The 16104-nt window shown below is 38.2% G+C and overlaps 1 protein-coding gene across 1 annotated transcript in view; it reads right to left on the reverse strand.

Annotated features, from left to right (window-relative positions):
* Positions 1-16104, reverse strand: part of GREB1 (growth regulating estrogen receptor binding 1) — a 264014-nt gene that overhangs the window by 234800 nt on the left and 13110 nt on the right. The window lies entirely within an intron of this gene.

Raw genomic sequence — 16104 nt, forward strand, 5'->3', positions numbered from 1 at the left:
GTATCTAAATTACAAAAAATAACAAACACTAAATTACGAAAAATAACAAACGAAATTATAAAAAATAAAAAAGAATTACACCTAATCTAATAGCCCTATCAAAATAAAAAAGACCACCCAAAATAAAAAAAACCTAGCCTACAATAAACTACCAATAGCACTTAAAAGGGCCTTTTGTAGGTCATTGCCCTAAGTTAAACAGCTCTTTTACCTGTAAAAAAAAAATACAAAGACCCCCCCAACAGTAAAACCCACCCCCCAAAATAAAAAACCTAACTCTAAAAAAAAACTAAGCTACCCATTGCCCATTGGCCATTGCATTTAGCTCTTTTACAAGCCCAAACCTTAAACTAAAAAAAAAAAAAAAAAAAAAAACATAAAAAACATATCACTAACCCCAGAAGATCCACTTACAGTTTTTGAATTCCCGCTTGAATGATCTTCATCCAGGCGGCGAGAAGTCTGTTCAAATCAGCCAATAGGATTTAAGCAGCTCTCATTCTATTGGCTGATTCTTAGAATGAGTGCTGCTTAAATCCAATTGGCTGATTTGAACAACCAATAGGATTTTAGCAGCTGTAATTCATATTGGCTGATTCAAATTTTTCAGCCAATAGGAATGCAAGGGACGCCATCTTGAATCGCGTACCTTGCATTGAAGATTCAGTGTACAGCGGCGACCTAATGAAGAGGATGCTCCACGCCGGATGTCTTAAGGATTGACCCGCTCCGCTGGGATCAAGATAGAAGATGCCGCCTGGATGAAGATTGAAGAGGCCGTCTGGATGAAGACTTCTCGCCACTTGGATGAGGACTTCGCCGCCGGGATGAAGATTGAAGAGGCTGCCTGGATGAAGACGTCTCGCCGCCTGGATGAGGACTTCGCCGCCGGAATGAAGATTGTTCAAGCGGGACTTTAAAAACTGTATGTGGATCGTCGGGGGTTAGTGTTAGGCTTTTTTAAGGTTTTATTGGGTGGGTTTTTATATTAGGGCTTCGACAGCAAAAGAGCTAAATGCCCTTTTAAGGGCAATGCCCATACAAATGTCCTTTTCAGAGCAATGGGTAGCTTAGGCTTTTTAGATATTTTTTTTTTATTTTGTGGTTTTGGGGGGTGGGGGTTTGTAATGTTAGTGGGTCTTTGTATTTTTTTTTTGTTTGTTTTTTTTCAGAAAAAGAGCTGATATCTTTAGGGCAATGCCCTACAAAATGCCCTTTTAAGCGCCATTGGTAGTTTATTCTAGATTAGGTTTTTTATTTTGGGGTGTTTTTTTTTTAAAAAAATGGGTGTTAGAATAGGAATAATTTTTATTATTTTTGATAATTTGTTTGTTATTTTGTGTAATGTATTTTTTTTTTTTCGTTTTGGGTGTTTTTTTATTTTTAGATTAGGGCTTGGGCAGCAAAAGAGCTAAATGCCCTTTTAAGGGCAATGCCCATACAAACGCCCTTTCCAGGGCAATGGGTAGATTAGGTTTTACATAATTTTTATTTTGTGGATTTGGGGGGGTGGGGGTTTGTATACTGTTAGGGGGTGTTTGTTTTTGTTTTTTAGCAAAAGAGATGTTAACTTTAGGGCAATGCCCTATAAAAGGCCCTTTTAAGGGCCCTTGGTAGTTTGGGGTGGGGGTTTGTTTTTTGTTTTTAGCAAAAGAGCTGTTAACTTTAGGGCAATGCCCACAAAAGGCCCTTTTAAGGGCCCACAAAAGGCCCTTTAAAGGGCCTTGGTAGTTTATTCTAGATTAGGCTTTTTTTATTTTGGGGTCCATTTTTTTTTAATGGGTATAAGGGCTAGATTTATCAAAGGCTAGGCGAACTCTGTATGTGCCAGCTCACCTCCGGAAAAGTGAACATGTGCGCCTGAATTTATCAAAAAAATAGACGTAACTTTGCGCAGGCAAGCTGGGCGTAATAATGATAAATTTCGCCTGTCGTAAACAGCATTTACTCCCTATTTATCACAGTACATCCCTATAAATATTTACGCCGCCATGTTTTGGTTATTAAAAAAACGTTTTTTTAAGTTAATATTTCGCTTATATTTATATTATATAATGTTTCTGTGCTGTTTTTGCCATATGTTGATAATTTAAGATTGCAAAAATAAATATATCAATATATCGATATATATATATAAAACTGTTGGTACCCATATGCGCCAGTGGAAGCGCAAATTTCTGGCAATAACAGTCTCTTCTTGGCGCTGAGCCTTTGAAAAATTAGTTAAAAAAAGAAAGTACTGCATCACAAGATGTAAAAGCATGTATTATAATGGTGTTCACCTCAGTCTGTATGGCGAAATATACAACACGCAACTGAAGCCGAAATTGCAGTTCCCTATCGGCGCAAAGCAATGATAAATAAGAAACTGGGCGTATTTGTAGGTCGGGCTGTTAAATTACGCCTATTACTAATGTATATTGTTGCACTCAGGAGCGCGCCTGTGCACCTAGGCTAATGCAAGCGGAGTGCAAAGAAGTTTCTTTCAGATTTGCGCAATTATAGGCGCAGAGTGCTGTGATGAATATGACTATCAGGTCGTATGCGCTATTTAGGACGGGATTAAAGGAGAACGGCTTTGATAAATCTAGCCCTTATAATAGGAATAATTTTTATTTTTTTGGATAATTTCGTTTTGTTTTTTTTGTAATGGTAGGTTTTTTTTAATTTTTTGTGCTTTTAGTGTTTTTTTATTTTTTGGAATTTTAGATTTTAGTGTAAGGTAGCTTAGGTTTTATTTCACAGGTAATTTTGTATTTATTTTAACTAGGTAGTTAGTAAATAACTATTTACTAACTAGTCTACCTAGTTAAAATAAATACAAACTTACCTGTGAAATAAAAATAAAACCTAAGCTAGTTACAATATAGCTATTAGTTATATTGTAGCTAGCTTAGGGTTTATTTCACAGGTAAGTATGTATTTAGTTTTAAATAGGAATTATTTAGTTAATAATTGTAAGTTTAATTTAGCTCTATTGTAATTATGTTAAAGTTAGGGGTGTTAGGGTTAGGTTTAGGGTTGGGTTTAGGGGTAGGTGTAGGGGTTAATAGTTTAATTTAGATTTTTGCGATGTGGGGGGCTGACAGTTTAGGGGTTAATAGATTTATTTAGTGGTAGTGATGTGGGAGGCCAGAGGTTTAAGGGTTAATAGCTTTATTTAGTTGTGGCGATGTCAGGGGGCTGCGGAATAGGGGTTAATAGATTTTTTATGGGCTATGTTGGGGTGCAGGGGAATAGGGGTTAATAACTTTAGTATAGTGGCGGCGATATCGGGAGCGGCAGATTAGTTGTTAATAGTTTTATTTAGGTGGCGGCAATATCGGGGCGGCAGATTAGGGGTTAATAACATTATGTAGGTGTCGGCGATGTCGGGGGCAGCAGATTAGGGGTGTTTAGACTCGGGGTTTATGTTAGGGTGTTAGGTTTAACCGTTAGTTTTTTTTCCCCATAGACATCAATGGGGTTGCGTTACGGAGTTTTTCAATCCGCGATCGCAGGTGTTAGACTTTTTTCTGACCTGCTTTGATGTCTATGGGGAAAGAGTGCACAAGCACGTCAAAACAGCGCTTGTTTTTGGTGTGGTATGGAGCTTAAAAGCACCATATTGCACGCACAAGCCGGGTTTTTAAAAACTTGTAATGGCTACGCTATAGGGGGTTAAATAATGCAACTTTTGCTGCGTTTGTTAATTTCCCTATAGCGCTCATAACTCGTAATCTAGCTGAATGTGTTTAACCCCTGTAAAGGGGTGAAACACACAGTTAAGGTTAGTCCGCCCATGAGCCAAAGGCATTGCCATCCCCGAGCTAGAAATGAGTTACAAGGCAGCAAAGAACAAGATTGTATGGTGTGTGTGTGTCAAGGGTATGCATGTGTGTATTTATGTGTGTGTTACTGTATGAGTGAGGGCATGCATGTGTGTATTTATGTGTGTGTTACTGTATGAGTGAGGGCATGCATGTGTGTATTTATGTGTGTGTTATTGTATGAGTGAGGGTATGCATGTGTGTGTTACTGTATGAGTGAGGGCATGCATGTGTGTATTTATGTGTGTGTTACTGTATGAGTGAGGGCATGCATGTGTGTATTTATGTGTGTGTTACTGTATGAGTGAGGGCATGCATGTGTGTATTTATGTGTGTGTTATTGTATGAGTGAGGGTATGCATGTGTGTATTTATGTGTGTGTTACTGTATGAGTGAGGGCATGCATGTGTGTATTTATGTGTGTGTTACTGTATGAGTGAGGGCATGCATGTGTGTATTTATGTGTCTGTGTGTGTCAGGGCATACATTTTTGTGTCTGTGTGTGTGAGGGCTTGAATGCGTGTATCCATCCGTGTGAGGGTGTGCATGTGTGTATAAGGGTGTGCATGTATTTATACGTGTGAAGGGGTGGGTGGGCTTGTATGTGTGTATTCATGTGTGTGTGAGGGAGTGCAAGCGTGTGTCTATGTGTGCATAAGTGTGTGCATGCATTTATATGTTTGTGAGGGGGTGCATGTATGTATCCATATGTGTGTGGGCATGCATGCATGTATTTGTGTATGCGAGTGTGTATGTGTTTGTGTGGGCACGCATGCATGTATTTGTGTATGCGAGTGTGTATGTGTTTGTGTGGGCACGCATGCATGTATTTGTGTATGCGAGTGTGTATGTGTTTTTGTGTGGGCACGCATGCATGTATTTGTGTATGCGAGTGTGTATGTGTTTGTGTGGGCACGCATGCATGTATTTGTGTATGCGAGTGTGTATGTGTGTGTGTGTGTGGGCATGTATGCATGTATTTGTGTATGCGAGTGTGTATGTGTGTGTGGGCATGCATGCATGCATGTATTCGTGTATGCGAGTATGTATGTTTGTGTGTGGGCATGCATGTATTTGTGTATGCGAGTTTGTATGTGTGGGCATGCATGCATGTATTCATGTATGTTAATGTGTATATATGTATGTTAATGTGTATGTGTGTGAGTGTCCGCATGCCAACTAGAGCATATGTATCCCTTGGAGTGTCTGATTGTACAGAACAACTCATTTGATATAAAAAAAATAGTGCATGTTTTCTTTAGCCGAGTCTTTATTATTCATAAGCACATAAACAATAAGTAAATAGCAAAAGAGTCTCTGCAGCTTACAAACCAGACCCAATGACCTTTTAGGTCAACTTAATCCTGGCCTGTGGGAGAGAAGAAGCAGACGTTAGGCTATAATTGAGACGTGGGAACTAACAGCTAGACCCCTTCCAAGTGAAACATGATCTCTCGGCCTGCTGACTTTACCCAAACAAACTGGAGGGATCCATTAGCATCACAATAACTACAACCTTTTTTCCAGGGTGCAGCTAACTAACTCTGTACGAATACACCTGTAGCCTAACACCTGAAAATAGAACGACTAAATATGTGTGTGTATGTGATTGTATATATTACTCATCTACTATAATTTCCTATTCATCCTGGCCTACTAGTGGATATTTCTAGATATATATAGGGTTGCCAGATGTCCAGTATTTAACTGGCCAGTCCAGTATTTTAGCAAGCTGTCCAGTAAAATGTTCACAAAAATACTGGACACTTAAATTTCCTTTTATTTTTTTTTAAAGTCTCTAAGTGTCATCTAAATACAAAAGGCCTCCTATGCCTACTAAATACATTATATTAAGCAGAAAGAAGTGAAGTGCAGTCAATGGGGGTCAAATTATTTCTGCTTATGTATGTCACTGGCAGCCAAAGAGGTAAAAGTATTTATTTGTATGTTACTGGCAGCCAATGGGTAAAAGTACTGCTCAGTTGTGAAAAATTTAGATCACGGGATCAAGAGTGGGGATAAAGTAGGGCATATAGGTGGATATTGTGTGACCCCCCACCTACCAATGTGCCCAGTCACTTACAGATTGTCCAGTATTTTTGTGGAAGACATTTGGCATCCCTAGTCATATGTACCTACATACACAGGGGTTGAGGAAAAAACACTATCGTTTTCCAGTAATTGATTAATAAATTACTAGTCCACTAAATGATAAATATAGAAAAAATCCCAATTTGTTACTAAACAAATCCAGTGTTTAACTGCTCTGCCAACAACATGGCTTTGACCCCGCCCATCACAATATGGTCCCACCCACAAGTTCCCATGTCTCCCTGTTCCAGAATCCTCTGGGAAATGTAGCGAGGTACGTTAATGTCTATTATTTTCTTTTAATCTAGCAACGAAAACAAGTCACGTCTCATTCACATAGCTTAAAGGGAACTTTCATGATTCAGATGCAGTTAAGAGAACATGCAGTTAAGAGACTTTCCAATTAACTGCCCGTGTGCACAGTGTTTTTATATTCATGTTTTCTGAAGCTCCAGCTGCTACTGAACATGCACAAGAAATCACGGTGTATACGTATGAGTCTGCGATTGACTGATGGCTGTCACATGGTACAGCGGCAAATTGAAGTACATTTTTACATATATCAGTAAAAAAATGTCATAATGATATTGCATTTTTTTTTTTATAATGTTCTTGTTAATTCTACTGTATTTAATGGGACATGAAACCCAAAATGTTTCTTTCATGATTCAGATAGAGCATGCATGCAATTTTAAACAACTTACATTTTCTTTGTTCTTTTGGTATCTTTTGTTGAACAAAACTCAGGCCTGGCACACTATATATGGCAGCAGTTTTGAAAGACTGTTGTCCATTTGAAAGAACACTAAATTACAGCACTATTTCCTACCTTGTAGTGCTTTGTCTAGACCCTAACCTAGGTATCTTTTCAGCAAATAATACCATGGGAACCAATTAAATTTAATATAAGAAGAAAACTGGAAACTTTTGCTTTTTAAATGAATGCACACACAAATAAATAAATCTGGGTCCCATATCCCTTTAATGGTCTTTTAACACAATATGAAATAGCCACCTGCGCAAATTTTAAGAGTGATATAAAAGTAGTTATACATTTCAGAAAGGTAGGAGTAGAAATAAACCTGAAAAAGCTAATATTATCAGCTCCCAGCATTTGCAAACCTTGGTTAGTCAATCCAGTCTACATTGTCATTCAAAATATCTAAAATATTGATTAAACTGGCATTACTACATACATATATTTATATACTGTATGTATATATATATATATATATATATATATATATATATATATATATATATATATATATATATATATATATATATGTATATATATATACAGTATATATATACAGTCAGTAAACACACAACGTTCTATTGCATTATTTTTGCAGTACTGGGAATACCACATTTATTATACCCATCAGTTAAAAATAAGTTACTGCAAAAGTCAAGCAATCACTGCGTAGCATGAAGCTGGGTCAAGGTTTTGTATTATGAAATCTCTCTGGGGGACAATGGAAAAACAATTGAAAGCAGTTTTCCCATTAATCATAAACTAATCATTTATTGAGAATCACTCCAGGGAACGCAATAAACATTTAAAATTGTATTATTTAAAACGATGGGAAAATGCAAAGCACAATATATGGATGCTCTGAGTTTGTACATAAATGTGTACAAAGTAGACAAATAAAGTCTTTATGATTTGATTTCTCTATTTTCACTATCCCTTCCTTTTTCAGATTATGGGGCCTATTTACCAATGTGCGAGCGGACATGATACGATACATCTTGTGAACTGCTGGTGCAATGCCGCCCCCTGCAGATTCGCGGCAAATCGGCAGCTAGCAGGGGGTGTCAATCAACCCGATCGTATTCATATTCAGAGTGGGCGGTGCTTGCACACGCATATCTGACATTAAATTGACACTTTTGGCAAAAGTTATTATCATTGCAGCGTCCAGAGGCAGAACTTTTCCTCACTTTCTGCGATGAGATTTTTTTTAGTGAAACATTTTTTTGCAGGTCATTTTGAAATAAAAAATCATCAATTTAAATTTGGCAGTTACACTAAGGCACCGGTTCAATTGCATTGCATATTAGCTACAGACAAAATAAGACATTTTGTTAGTTTTGTAAATGTTTTTTTAAATAAATGTGTTTCCTTTTCTCTTTTCTCTTGGTCTTACATCACAGAGTAGAAATGTAGTAATAAAAAAAGGTGCACTGCTCACAAGAACGTCTTACATTTAGAAGTCACAGCTTTGCAAACTGGGAAAGGCTAGGGGGCAGGGTTGAAAAATCCCTGAGAGTCAGTCACCAATCAGTGTGCTGCCGCTTTGCAGCGCTGCTTCATAACTGTTCTCTTCAAACAGCAATTTACTCTGGATGAACCGTGTTAAGGAAAAACTACACAGTACAGCCAGAGCAAATCTCTGTTTGAAGAGAACTGTCTAATGTGGAGCAGTGCTGCAAAGTGTAAGTGCTAACAGTTCTTGCATGTGTCCCATTCTTTCTGCAGACATGCTGCATTTTCTGTGATGACATCTCAGATCACTGCATGTTCTGCTTTGGGTATTGCAGGCAGATAGGTTCTCAAATATTGTCTCAATTGCTAGAATATTTTAGCATTTTTAAGTGTCTTCTGAATAAAAAAAAACAGTTCTATTGTGACCTCTCACTTGGACACCCTCTAATCTAAAGGAATTATTTATGCATAATATGTTTTATCCATAATAATTCATTACTGATAAATATAACATCTTAGTAACAAGCAGAAGTTGTAATTCATTGGAAGTACGGCTGTGCATTGCAAATTGTATTGATCCGTCTGTGGCTAAACTAATTATATGAGGGATTTGCATACGTTTTCCTAATGTTTTTGCTACCCAAAAGATTCTTACATGGCAAGGGAGCAAAGGACAATGTTAGATAACGCTGTTTAGACATTTCTTTGATGCCCACAGGCATAAGCCATGACAAGTGACTATTAAAAACAAAAGATCTATTGGAAACCTCTCCTATTCTTCTCGCCATCTTTCGAATATTTCGAAGTTTCTAAAGAATGACCTCCGACCCCTTCCACAAAGCTCTCATCTCAACAAGAACGGCTATGTCAAGAGCTTTTACCAGCCTGGACCATTAAAACAAGTGTATTTATTGTTTCAGATAACCTTAGTGTTCTTTCTAAACTACTAAGATCAATTCTGAAAAACAGAAAAATACTATTTTTATTTTAGAAAAGCAAACCATCACTCATGAAATATATAAATATAAAGATTGAAATTGGGGGGAAATGTTAGGTACTGATATAAAATAGCGAATACCAAGTTTTGGAAGCTAATCTAATATGAAATAAATTATACTGACTTAGGGAGAAAGCATTGATTCTGACAAGTGTGCCGCATAAACATAAACTATGGCATATGGCCATGGATAACAAACAAAAAACGCCGTCCTGATCATGTGAGCTTCAAAGAAAGAGAACAAACTAAGGTCATGAATAAAGTTAGGTTAATGGCTTACAGTTATCAATATGAGGAAGAGTAAGTTTATGATATGTGTAATAAACATCACAAGATGCTGCGAGGAACTCCGTAAATAAATTCTAACAAGCATGACGGTAGGAAGTGCAGAATGAAGTTTGATCCTTTAGAACAGGAAAACTGGTCTGGTGTTCTTAGCTTACATTACATACTAGATTTTAATATGAAACCAAAGCATTTCTTAAAGGGATGGTATACCCTATTTTTTTCTCTCCTTTAATTTGTTCTCAATAATCCATTTGAATGGCTGGAATGTATTAATAAATGGTTTACAAATAGCACTTTTATATTTATTTTGGCAATTGAAATAGTTGGCTTAGTCTATGGTGTTCCTACCTATACTAAAAGTTTCTTTACTTAAATGGACAGTGTCCAGTAAAATTTGTTTAAAATGACTTGTTATTCCAGCTGAAGAGTTTAAAAGTGTGTGTTAAATTGCACATTTAGGTATTTTGTATATGAAATAATTGTTACTGCTAATTGAAACCACAACTCAGTGAAATGGGCTGAGCTAGAAGAGAAAGCAATCCTCACTATCTTTTGTCTAATTATTTACACAAGTCCTCATCTTCTTTTACTGCTTACTCAAAGGCCAATACTTAGTGGAAACATGGAAAATGAACATTGTAGTACCTCTCTGTCAAAGACACTAGCTGGGAGCATGATTTTATCTAAATCTTCTTGTTTACATGTTTTTTTGTGTAACCAGAACTTAAAGTGACACTCAAGTCAAAACTAAACTTTCATGATTTAGATAGAGCAGCAATTTTAAACAACTTTCCAATTTACTTCCATTAACAAAATGTGCACAGTCTTTTTATAATTACACTTTTTGAGTCACCAGCTCCTACTGAGCATGTGCAAGAAATCCCAGAATATACTATATGCATTTGTGATTGGCTGATAGCTGTCACATGGTACAGGAGGAGTGGAAATAGACATAACTTTGAAAATTGGCAGAAAAAAAATCTACTTCTCATTTAAAGTTCAGACTAAGTGCTAACGCATTTGTTGATTTTGAAAATCTATTGTATTTACTGGCCCTGTAAAGTTCAGAAATGTTTAATATAGGTTGGGATACAAATTAGACAAAATCAGCTATTTCAATTCAGAAAATAAAGGTGAACTAGCTATTTGTAAACAATTTAATACACTTAAAGGGGAGAAAATATTAGTGTACACTAGTGTAGGATATAGAAAAGCTGTGAAAACAAATCCAGCAGAACTTACACTCCCAGTGGTAGGTACAAGAGATAAGTAATTACGTATTTTTAGAAACTAACATTTTCTTTTAAGAATCAAAGAATGTTTGTGTCAGATTCTGCCTAAAAATATTTGTATTCTTTATATCTTTTTAATCACTTTATAGCATGGAGACCAATGTAAAGTACTGCTCTAACTATCTAGAACAATAGATCACAAACTAAACCTGGGCTTTAATAAGAGGAAGTACACTTTCAGACATTCACACCTTACTTGGATACAGCACATCAATACATGGGCTTCAGCTGGGATGGTGATCACTGGGGAAGTGGGAGGGGCAGGCTCAATAGAGTTCAGACTTCTTCTGTCTGAATTACAATACTACTTCCTTATTTACGTCTGTCTTTCTCCTCAATAGACTTATATACACTCTACAATGCTCCTATGGTTTTACAAAAGGGACCTTCATATCTATGTTACCAGAAACTTCTTTTATTTTAATATGGATTCTTATTTACTTAAAAAAAACTATGCTCATATATCAGCACAATTCTATATTGTGCTGATATTCAATAAAACTCACTGTTCTGGCACAATTGTTCTCACCAGACCTAACTTCACAGGTAATTGTGAGATTCATAAAAATAAGTGATGTGACCTTGCAGTAGCTGTACAAAGAGAGCTTAGCTTCATAGAAACTAAAAGACATCTACACCCTTTACATTAATCTAACACTTGCTTCATTCTGTGGACACCTAACACTGCTTAGGGGCACTAAACATCTTGAGGTTTTTAAATAAAATGTTTATTCATGCATAATGAAACCTCTTTGCAATATATTTTCATTATTTATTTTGCCCCCTTTTGTGTAATTCAGCTCTGAAAATTAAAGCAATTTCTACTTCTCAGAACATGAAATGAACCCTGCTGATTCCTCAAAGCTAATGCTACTCCATATCTTTCACTAAGGGGTTGATTTATCAAGCTGCGGAGGACAGGGGCGAACATATGCGCCCCTGTCTGCCGCAGCTCGCCTTTGGTGGGCTGAATTCCGCTGCCAGAATTCAGCATTGCACACGAGCACTATTTTGCGCTTCCGTGCAATGCTGCCCACGCACAGCCAATCACACGCAGGCAGGAGCTGTCAATCTTCTCGGTTGGACTGCTTGTTAAATACCGACTGCAGGTTCTCTTGTGAGAACCTGCAGCCGTAAGGGGTGTGAAACCTTCCAAAGGCTTTCATAAATCGACCCCTTAGTGTCTTTAACTGATAAAGACTACAAAACAGAGTACTTTATACTATATTTATGACCATGGCTAGCCTTGTTGCCTACAGACTAAGGGGCCTAATTATCCAGCTCTGAATGGAGCTTGAACGCCCTGTTTCTGCGTGAGCCTTCAGGCTCGCCGGAAAAGTTATGAAGCAGCAGTCTTAAGACCGCTGCTCCATAAATAGTCCACATGCTCTGAGGCTGCGGACATCAATCCGCCCGATCCTATACAATCGGGCTGATTGACACCCCCTGCTAGCGGCAGATTGGCCGCGAATCTGCAGGGGGCGGCATTGCACAAGCAGTTCACAAGAACTGCTTGTTCATTGATAAATGCCGACAGCGTATGCTGACGTCATTCTTCAATGTCTGTCGGACATAATCCGCTGAGCGGATCATGTCGGACAGACCGATGATAAATCGGGCCCTAAAGCTCCTCCAAATAAGGCAAATAGTGTGTGGAGTTTTATAAATAATTGCAGTAAAATGATGTTAATATGTTTTAAAAATGTACTTGGCTAATATGTTATTCTATAGCAACACAACAGCAATGTCTTGTAGCTACAAGGTATATACTGTCCTTTTAAAGGGACATAAAAGTCCAAAATGAAAATGATCTAATGTGTTATAGCATTTTAATTATTGCATTATTGTTTGCAAATAACTATGTGTTTAACCCCTGCATTTAAAAAATTAAAAATCTGAGTTTCTTGTCCCTTTAACCTTATTAAAATATACTAAACATGCTTGCTGAATTCTTCAGTGGCTTTTGATTAATACGTAAATGAAGCGGGGCTGGAATTTGTACTAAAACAATTTGTTCTTCTTGAAAAATCTAAAAATATAAAATTATGATATTTTTTTCTTTTATGTTGCTTCTATTCAAACCATATCAGTAAGTGTAATGCCAATAACACTATTATTTAGGCTTCGACACTGCACAGCTTCTAGAGATAGACTCCAAGGGCATATTACATTAAAATACTATATCATGTCACTGTGTGTTGTAAGCTTATCTAATAGTGGTGACATTAAATAAGTGAGCGAGCGGGAGAGTGAGGAGGAGAGGGAGGGTGAAGGAAAGGAAAGAGGGAGGAAGGGAGAGATAAACACATATTTATAGATATTATTCATAGACACTAAACACGTTGTAATTACAATACACTTTTGTTGAAATAGCAATTTGGGTTTTAATAGCCAAACTCCACCCACCACTTGCCTTATTTGGAGGAGCCAATCAGGGCTGCAGACAACAAGGCTAGTCACAGTCATGTGTTAGTCACAGTCAAGTTAGTATAAAATAGACATGTGAACGGGCTAAATTTTCAGTTTGGCCGAATGTTTTGTTTCAAATATTCAAAATACTTTGTATTACGAACATTCGGCGATTGTGCTGTTCGGTATTCATCCCGTTTAACCTAAACAAATACCGACTATTCGTGGAACATTGGCATTCCTTTTCGGTAAACAGATGTACATGTTCCAGTACATCAGAAGACACAACATTCCACTCTTGGACATAGGCTCACCAAAACTGTACATCAGAAGACACAACATTCCACTTCTGGACATAGGCTCACCAAAACTGTACAGCAGAAGGCACAACATTCCACTTCTGGACATAGGCTCACCAAAACTGTACAGCAGAAGACACAACATTCCACTCCTGGACATAGGCTCACCAAAACTGTACAGCAGAAGACACAACATTCCACTCCTGGACATAGGCTCACTAAAACAGTACAGCAGAATACACAACATTCCACTTCTGGACATAGGCTCAAAAAACTGTACAGGAGAAGACACAACATTCCACTCCTGGACATAGGCTCACTAAAACAGTACAGCAGAAGACACAACATTCCACTCCTGGACATAGGCTCAAAAAAACTGTACAGCAGAAGACACAACATTCCACTCCTGGACATAGGCTCACTAAAACAGTACAGCAGAAGACACAACATTCCACTCCTGGACATAGGCTCAAAAAAACTGTACAGCAGAAGACACAACATTCCACTCCTGGACATAGGCTCACTAAAACAGTGCAGCAGAAGACACAACATTCCACTCCTGGACATAGGCTCACTAAAACCGTACAGCAGAAGACACAACATTCCGCTCCAAGACATAGGCTCACCAAAACTGTACAGCAGAAGACACAACATTCCACTCCTGGACATAGCCTCACTAAAACAGTACATCAGAACACACAAAATTCCACTCCTGGACATAGGCTCAACAAAACTGTACAGCAGAAGACACAACATTCCACTCCTGGACATATAGGCTCAACAAAACTGTACAGCAGAAGATTGGAAAATGTTGGCAGGTCTGACCAATCTCAATTTCTGCTACAACATGCAAATGGAAGGGTGAGAATGTAGAGTAAAAAACATGAATCCATGAATTGATCCTGCCTTGTGTCAAAGGTTGAGTCTGGAGGTGTAAATGTGTGGCACATATTAGGCTGCTTAAAGCATCATTTAAACAGACATATTGTTGCTGACCCTGTGCATCCCTTTATAGCCACAGTCTATCAATACCCATGACAATAAATTTAATGTATTCCAATGGCCTCCCCAGTCCCTAGAGTACCTTTGGAATGTGGTGAAATGGGAGATTTGCAGCATGAATATGCACCTGACAAATCTGCAGCAACTGTGTGATGCTATCATATCAACAGTGACAAGAATCAATAAGGAATGCTTCCAGCACTTTGCTGAATCAATGCCAGAATTAGAAATGTGTACCTAATTAACTCCCCACAGAGTGTATATGTATGTAGTGTGTGCAGCCTAATTCCAAATATATATATATATATATATGCTTACCATAATTTTTAGAGGTGAAACTGGGACCACCTGGCGCTGTGCCAGTGGGTGTGTGGTCAGGGGTGTGTCAAGGGGGTGTGGTGATTGCCGATCTGAACTAATTTTAAAAAAACTCACAAATGCATCATTTAATCTCTTTAAAAATAGGCTGTGACTGGAAAAGAAGGTATCAATAAGTGGCACTAGATCATTCAGTTTTATAAAAGTAACTAGGGTTGGAAAAGTCAGAAGTTAAAACAGAAACTACTCAGAGATGGTGAGGATATGGCTATGCAAATTAGTATTTTTATATATATAGAGGAATTATATTATATTGAACAATATACATTTTGGCATTTGTGTTCTCAGTGTTAATTTTCATTAGTATGACCAATGCAACAGCATGGTGCACATAAGAAGACACATAAAAGCCCTGCAATTGCACAGGGATGGAGGTAGGTACTGTGATATGGAAGCATTAAACTGCTGGTCTGTGTTCATGACCAGATTTTAGTAATAAAACAGAATGAACAGTCAGTAGTTGAAGAGCAGGGGCAGAATGCTCATTGATTGGAGGCTAATGTCAAACCGTACCTTTAGTGTAGCCTTCTCTGGGGCCTCCTCTGCCCCGTTACCAATTTCTTTCGGGGTACCTCAAAGCTCTGTCCTCGGTCCCCTTCTCTTCTCAATCTACACGTCATCATCAGGTTCCATAATTAAGTCCCACGGTTTCCAATAACATTTGTATGCCACCGACACCCAAATCTACTTCTCTGCACCAGACCTATCTCCTTCCTTGCTAACCCGTGTCACTAACTGTCTTTCTCACATCTCTTCCTGGATGTCCTCTCACTACCTCAAGCTAAATCTCTTCAAAACTGAGCTCCTTATTTTCCCCCCTTCTTCCAAAATCTCCACCCCAATCTCTCAATAATTGTCGACAACTCCATCATTACCCCTACCCCGCATGCCCGATGTCTTGGGGTCACATTTGACTCAGATCTTTCTTTCACTCCTGCCTCGATTACTGCAACTCTGTCCTCTCTGGTCTCCCCAGCTGCCGCCTAGCTCATTTTTACAATCCATAATGAATGCCTCTGCCAGGCTCATCTTCCTTTACACGTCGCTCTTCATTTGCTGCACCTCTCTGCCAATCCCTTCACTGGCTTCCTCTTGCCTCTAGGATTAAACATAAAATTCTCATTCTGACATACAAAGCCCTCAGCTGCACTGCTTCCCCCTATATTTCAGACCTTGTCTCCAGATACTCTCCCTCCCGTCCCCTTCGCTCTGCTCAGGACCTTCTACTCTCCTACTCTCTTGTTACCTCCTCACACTTCCGTTTACAGGACTTGTCCAGACTTGCTCTCATCTTGTGGAACTCACTGCCTCGCTCCACATGACTCTC

Source organism: Bombina bombina, chromosome 4 (assembly GCF_027579735.1).
Source record: "Bombina bombina isolate aBomBom1 chromosome 4, aBomBom1.pri, whole genome shotgun sequence".
NCBI lineage: Eukaryota > Metazoa > Chordata > Amphibia > Anura > Bombinatoridae > Bombina > Bombina bombina.